We start from the raw sequence: 7,653 nt of genomic DNA, 5'->3' as shown, positions 1-7,653 counted from the left end.
AAGTGTATCATCCGCATATTGGATAATAGTATAGCTCATAGTATGTTGATTGTCAATACAAAAACTCATATGTCCATTGTGCCATGATTCATTAACCAGCATCTGTAGAAGTTTGGCCACAAGAACATAAAGAAGAGGTGAGAGAGGGTCTCCCTATCTCACCCTCTTTTATAGTTAATTATTTTCCCAGGGATACCATATAAGATCGTAGAAGTGGTGGCAATAGATAATATCATGTTATCCATCTAAGCCATTTATCTCCAAAGCCCAAATGTTTCAACATGAAGTAGATGGCATTGTATTCTACCTTTTCAAATGCTTTCTCAAAATCAATCTTAAATATGACAATCTCGTTCTTAGATTTATGTCACATATGAATGTACTCAAATCCCCAAGCTAGACAGTCCCGAATATTTCTGCTTTTGATGAACCCATATTGACTCTTACTGATAAATGGAATGATAATATCTTGGTCTCTCATACTAGGAATATCATAGTGTGAGGGGAATAAATCGCCAGCATATTGAGGATGTGTACAAAAACTCTGAACATATGAGGCATGATTATATACCAAAAGGAGCAGCTCTTAAAGGATAACATTAAACACAATAATATAATGTTGTATGCATACTAGACTCTAAGCACCGATAATAGTTCACGAAATCACCAACAATACAAATTATTACAAAACAAAATAAACCACCAAAAGAAATCCATAGGACGGTGACATGGGGTTGACCAAAGTGGAGAAGATATCACGAACCTTGCTTTTGAATTGACGTCCAAAAGAGAAATCCAGATGATGAGCAATGGAGTGTGGATCAATGAATGCTTCCATTGGAGGGGATGTGGATTCTAGTGGAGGAGTGGGGTGGGACCATGGACGCACCATAAACCATGCAATATTGTATACAAAAGCTTCTCAAAACTAATAGGTGAGCCATTTGTGTCGACTAGTGGAACAAGCATTGTAGGGGCGTCTAGGTCTTGTTTACTACGTGGCCAACGGGATGCTCGCCTGTGTCATGTGGGATGGGCATCATTAATCACGACCAGCAATTTGAAAATCAACAATGAAAAATGTAAGGTTTTTATTTTATTTTTATATACCAAGTCTTTCTTTATTATTCCCTCTGATTTTATGCATATTAGCTCTTTGACCCATCATTGCAGTAGCCCACATGGGTTTAACTCCACTTTTGCTAGAATCTACAAAGTAAGGAAGATAATTATCTTTGAAAAGCAAAATCATTACCAACATATATAATTAATTATGTACTAATAGCAAGAAATACACATTATCTTGGGAGCTTGTCTCGCATTGTCCATCTGTAACACATTTGGATATGTTTACTTCCTTAGCATAGAGTAGTAAATCTTCTTTAGAAAGTACCGCACCAAAACTAAGTAAATCCTAATATTGCCATTTTATATTATTATTCTACCGGGGCACGCGAAGGAATGAAATACTTCCTTGTACATCTTGTCCATCTTCTCTCCCTCTCCTCTGAGCTCAACCAACCAACACTTCGGAAGCCATTCATGTGCCTTATGCATACCATGGTAGAATGGCACATAGATCATGGATATAATAAAAATAAAATATATAAGGATCTTGTCATAGTAAGAAAAATATACATATCCATATCGAAGAAAAGGCAGTTCAAGACCTCTTCCTTCATCCTGAATTTGACCCTCAACACATGAAAAATAAAATACTAGAAGGAAACAAAAGCAACAAGGAAAATAAATCAGATCTCTCAAGCAAGCAAAACAAACAAAACTAGAAAAAAACATAAAACATGTATAAATCATGAATATGTGTTAAACCTACCGAACAAGGTGTACCTTTGCATACGTTTTGGTAGTATACATCATACCTTATAGATGGCCCATCATCACCACGTTTGACCTCCATGATCCAACCACATGGGATCTGGTGGCTCCTCCGCACCATCTCCCACCTTGTCCTTGACATCTTCTAGTAGTTTCACTTCCTCACAATATGAGATCAAGTCTTCCATTCCACAACTCCAAAAATTCTCGCCCTTCTGTTTCGACCACTCGTCTGTTTTTCATAGACCTAAAAGATCGTGGGAAAGAGACCGTTGGGCGCCGAGAGAAAAATAAATAAAGAGTGTGCAGGATCATTGTTGGTGCCAGCTAGCATTCTCCAATGTGAACCATGTGAACAACATTCAATGGTTTTGACAGATAGTAGACAATTCATCAAATGTGGTGGTTCAAGTATCCTAATTTCGTATGTAGAGTAAAGTATTACTATTCATTTGGGAGTGTGTAAAAATAGGAATAGTGCGGAGAGGAAATACGACTTGTAAAACATCAAGAGAAAAACAAATCCACTTCCTTACTAAAAGTGATAGATTTGCATCCATGTATTAAATAATGAGATGGAGCATAGACTCTTTTTTGCAAATCAGATGGGCTTTAGATTTGTGTTCATATTTTTTACTCGTGAAGTGTACCCTCTGTTATTGCGTATGTTCATTACTCAAAAAATAAGTGTATGTACGTATGTACTTTATTAATTTTCATTAATTTTTGTGACCAAAGAATTACGAACACTTTTTTATATGTCATGAACATTTTTTAACATTGCATGATTTTTTCCAAGAATGTCATGAACACTTTTAAATGTGTGAAAATTTTGTTAAATGGTACCAGCATGTTTTTGAATGTCACGAATATTTTGCATAAACGTGTGAAAATTTTCATAGTCTCATGAATATTTTTTTTAAAATGCGTGAACAAGTTTTTTCAACCGTGCCAGTCTTTTTTTCCATACAAGAAATTCAATAAGATGTTCATGCAGTTCAAAAATTTGTTCACACATTTTTAACAGAATATTCATGAGACTTAGAAAAATACTCACACATTTATAAAAATATTCATGAACTTGAAAAAATGATGGTACCGCTTAACATTTTTTTTGTATGTTCAAAAATTATTCATGCAATTTTAAAAACAAATGTTCACGACTATAAAAGTGTCCGTAACCATTTAAAAATGTTCACACTCTTCAACAAATTCATGAAGATGTAGAAATTTGTTCACCCAGTTTTTAGAAACGGTCGCCCCTTTTTTACACCTTTTTTACACAAAGAACACGAGAAAAAGGGGGGAAATACGAAAAAAAGACAAGAAGACCCCCCCCCCCAAAAAAAAAGATGAAATACTCCAAAGAGTTCGGTAAAAAGGCTGCAATTGGACTGGAGGAACGATGTTGTCACTCTTTCACCCGCACGAACATTACTAATAATGGGTTTTGAAAGCGCCTTGAGTCGCCCATCCAAATAGATGGGAAGCCTTGATCAATAAATGTACTTGGGCCGGGGATGATCCCCTAGAAGTGCAGGCTATCGAATCTCTATATCTTCACCATGTTGTCGATGAAAGATTTCACCTCCACAAAGAACTAGACCAACAAAAAAGGCTTGACACAGCAACATAAACTCATCAAATCTGAGAGGACAAAAAACTCTCTAACCTCATGGCACCGTCAAAAGAACGAGAGGAAATTTATTCTCACAAAACTATGATGATCACTACACGATGACAAAGAACATAGAGATCTTGAAGATCCGAGGTCCCCCCACCTCTTAGAGCCAAGATGACAGTCAGAGTCGAGGGGACCTAAATTTCTCAGATGGCGACGGCGGCGCGAGAAACCCTAATCAAGGGGAGTCTATGTCTTGTATACTACAAGACCAATGGGATGCTCGCCTGCGCTGTGCGGGATAGGTTGGTCCACTACAAGGAGCTCTGATTTAGCGTGGCGCGCGCTAGCAAAGGAGACAGGCCGAGCCCTCAGTTCCACCAACGCGCCACTTTTGCCGGCCCATTTACAGGACTGGTCGCGCTTTTTTTATTTGTCATTTTATCGTTTTATTTTTTTTTCTTTTCTGCTTTTTATTCTTCTTTAAAATAATTCGGGATTACAAAAAGTTTCTAAAATAAAAAATGTCAATCTTGAGTGAAGTGTTTAAGAAATCATAAAATATTCATGGTTTCAAAAAATGTTAATAATTTTAGAAAATCTTCATATATGTGAACATTGTTCATGAGTTTCAAAAGACTGTATGTGAATTCAAACAATGTCCGTGAATTTTATAGAAAATGCTCCTGTATTCAACAATTATTCACAATGTGACAAAATAATGTCCGCAGAAAAAAAAATGTTCGTGTGTTCAGAAATGTTTATGAATTCTAAAAATACATGAATTCATAAAATGCTCATGGTTTTCTAAATTATGTTGGCAAAAAATGTTTTCGGATTCCATTTTTGTTCCCAAATATCAAAAAAATTGATCCTTTCAAAATGTTTGATGATTCAAAAAAAAATTGTTCATGAGTTTCATAAAAATGTGCGTCAGTTTCAAGAAACTTTTCGAAATTTTATGAAATTATTGTGAATTTGTACAAACTTGTTCACGAATTTTAAATATGTTCACAATTTTTAAAAAATATTCACGAATTGGAAACTTGTTCAAGATTTTCAAACTATTTCACTATTTAAAAAATCTTCAAAAATTTGAAAATCGTCCACAAAATACAAAATTTAAAATTAAATAAAAACGAAATTTTAAAATGTAAAGGAATTTGAGAAAAAACTGTATAAAAATAATAAATTAAAAAGTTACAGTTAGTTTGGGCACGAGATATTTTGGGCGGGCCCAATCATACGCATTGTGAAATAGGATCCCCCTCTACTACACCCTGTTACCGCTAATCTGGTTGAATTGGATATGAACCGGTAAAAAAAGGCTAGGTATGCTTTTATATTTGCCCAAACAAATGTATGATTTTGTATGACTCAAATAAAAATTTAAAAATTTGTTATTTTATTTTAATTACAATTGTTATATATTTTTCATACTTGTTTTAGTTTTAGAAATATTCAAGATATAATTAAATATTCATCGTGTATTAGAAAATATTCATAACGTATTAAAAAGTGTTCATCATGTGTTTGAATTGTCATAGTCTAATTAAAAAATGTTCATCGTGTGTGAGTAATTTTTTGTGTCTACTTGACCGAATATTCTTATATATGAATTTGAAATATTCGTCGTCTATACCAAATGTCATCTAGTTTCCAAAAATGTTCGTACCATTAGAAAACATTGTTTACGACATTAAAAAAATGTTAACACGTTTAAGACATTGTTCATGTCAATTCAAAGACATTTATGATGGTTTTAAAAAAGTTCATGAAATGCAAACATTTATTCGCACTTTTTTAAAAAAATGGTCACGGTATATGAAAACATAATTATAACACTTGACAAAATATTCTCATGTTTAAAAATATATTTATGACAATGTAAAATTTGGTACTCCCTCTATCCATCTATGTAGGCCTAATGTGTTTTTTTAGGCTAACTTTGACCACATGTTAGAGCAATAATATGACATATAATTTTACATTATATGACTCATATACTATTAATCTTATCAATAGTCAAAGGCAATCTTAAAAAACACATTAGGCCCTATATATATGAATGGGGAGTACCACAATTCTTTTTTAAGTGAACGTCATATAAAAAATGTTCACTTTTTAAAACAAAAAACGTGAAAATGTAAAAGAAACATAAATAAAAAATAGCAAAATAAGACAGAATTATAAGAAACAAAAAAGAAGGAAAAATATATCAAAAAATAAATATTCAAAGTAAAAAAGAAAAAGATAAATAAAAAGCTGGAATAGAAAAACAAAGAAAAAAAGGCTGTAGAAGGTTAACAAAACCAGAAAAAACCCGCTCTCGACTGTAGTTTAAAAGCTTCCCAAGACCGATTTATTGGTCATACCACTCAGCCATACGTTGTAGGTAAGGGACCCATAGGTCGGGCAAAGAAAGAGATATTGGCTTGCCCTACCAAATCATTGGCTTGCCAAAATATTGACGGAACTTTTAGCCGCCCACAACTTTTTTTTTTGAGAGAAAGCAAAGCTTTATAACTTAACGGTGCTCGGGCAAATCACCCGACACACAAACAGCCACATGGGGTGGTACAATATTGGTCCAACCAATGCTATCATTTGGCAAACATAAACTACCAAGTTTCGCAAGTTCATGCGCTACCGAGTTCGCTGCACGTCTACAGAAAGTAATAGATTGCTTAGAGAACCACAATTTAAGCTGAAGCTTGATGTCCTCGATAACAGCCGCGTATGGGGACGAGTCAACCTTGGACAAGTCGAGTGCTTCCTGCAGTAGCTGTGAAATCGGTCTCGAAGACGACACGGAGGGCGCCAATGTCAGCTGCCATGGCCACTGCCTCAGACATGGCCACAACCTCTGCTCCGAATGGGTCATTTATCTGCTCCTTCCTACCAGCTCGGGCCAGCAGCACATCTCCCGCCTCGTCACGGACAACCGCTCCCCATGCAGCAAAAGTCTCGCCCGGCGTATAGGCTCCATCCACATTGATCTTCAGAAATCCTTCACCCGGCGGTGCCCACTTGCTTCTGCTTGCTTCTTTTTACTCGTTTTAAACAGTTGCATGAACTCCAAGGTACTGCATTGGACTCGGCGAATTAGCTCGTCATCCGTGATTGGTAATTCCCCTTCTTTTATTTTATTCCTCTTGTTCCACCAGTTCCACAACTTGCCAACGTGTTGGCGCAAAATTGAACTGGCAAAGTAGCATCCGTCCGGGCAAACAAAATAATTGACTGGCAATCAAACAAACACCCACCCTTTGGTCAATGACCAATTTTTTGGCTTGGCTGCTGAAGGCAACTATCCAAGCACAATCATAGTCTTGGCAGTTCCCATCTGTAGTTGACCGTCCCATTAATTATTACGTACCCTAGGTTTCTCATATGTTTTATTTGGTCTTTTTCGCTTTTTATTATTTTTATATATTTTAATATTATATTCTAGTATGTATGCGCAACAATGCACATTTTAACATTATGGGGGTGATTTTTAGGAGGAAAAAAACTTAGACTTGCTAATAAATTCAAGGCAAAAAAATTCTTGATGTATAGGTGTAGAAATAAATTATCTTGTAAAGAAAATCGGAATTGATAAATTCAATCCACACAATTTGTTAACAGCGAATACTGCAATTTTTTTAAATACACAAAAAACATTAAAAACATAATTTAAATTTATTTTTACGTTTCTCCCCCCAAACCAAACTTTTCAGCTCAACATGTTGTCAACCTCTAGCTGCAACATGGTTGGCCCAAGAGGAATCAGTATGGCCCAGGTCTCTTGAGAAGGATCAGGCATTCATTTTAGAACATGCTGGATGGAGGAACCATGTACTGTAAGTTGCGGATCCCATTACTTTCAGCCGTTGGATTTAGGACATAAATGAATAGGATTGATGGCTAGCTCCTATTCAAAACTGGTACACTACTAGGAATTTAAGTTTTTCACGTTAGACCATTGACACCATATATTTTACTTTTACTAACAAGACTTTTTTACAAAGAATATTGGGAAAAAATCTGGATAAATTTTCTTCGATATATCTACAATCCTTCGATATATCACCCGATATCCAACATTCGATATGTTCAAGCCAAACTGATATGAATCCGATATACGATATATCGATATTTTGAACCTTGGAGTGAACACGTGATCAACATCACATGCATTGCATTTTGGGGAA

Source organism: Triticum dicoccoides, chromosome 1A (genome assembly GCF_002162155.2).
Source record: "Triticum dicoccoides isolate Atlit2015 ecotype Zavitan chromosome 1A, WEW_v2.0, whole genome shotgun sequence".
NCBI lineage: Eukaryota > Viridiplantae > Streptophyta > Magnoliopsida > Poales > Poaceae > Triticum > Triticum dicoccoides.
Note: the sequence above shows the minus strand (reverse complement) of the source record.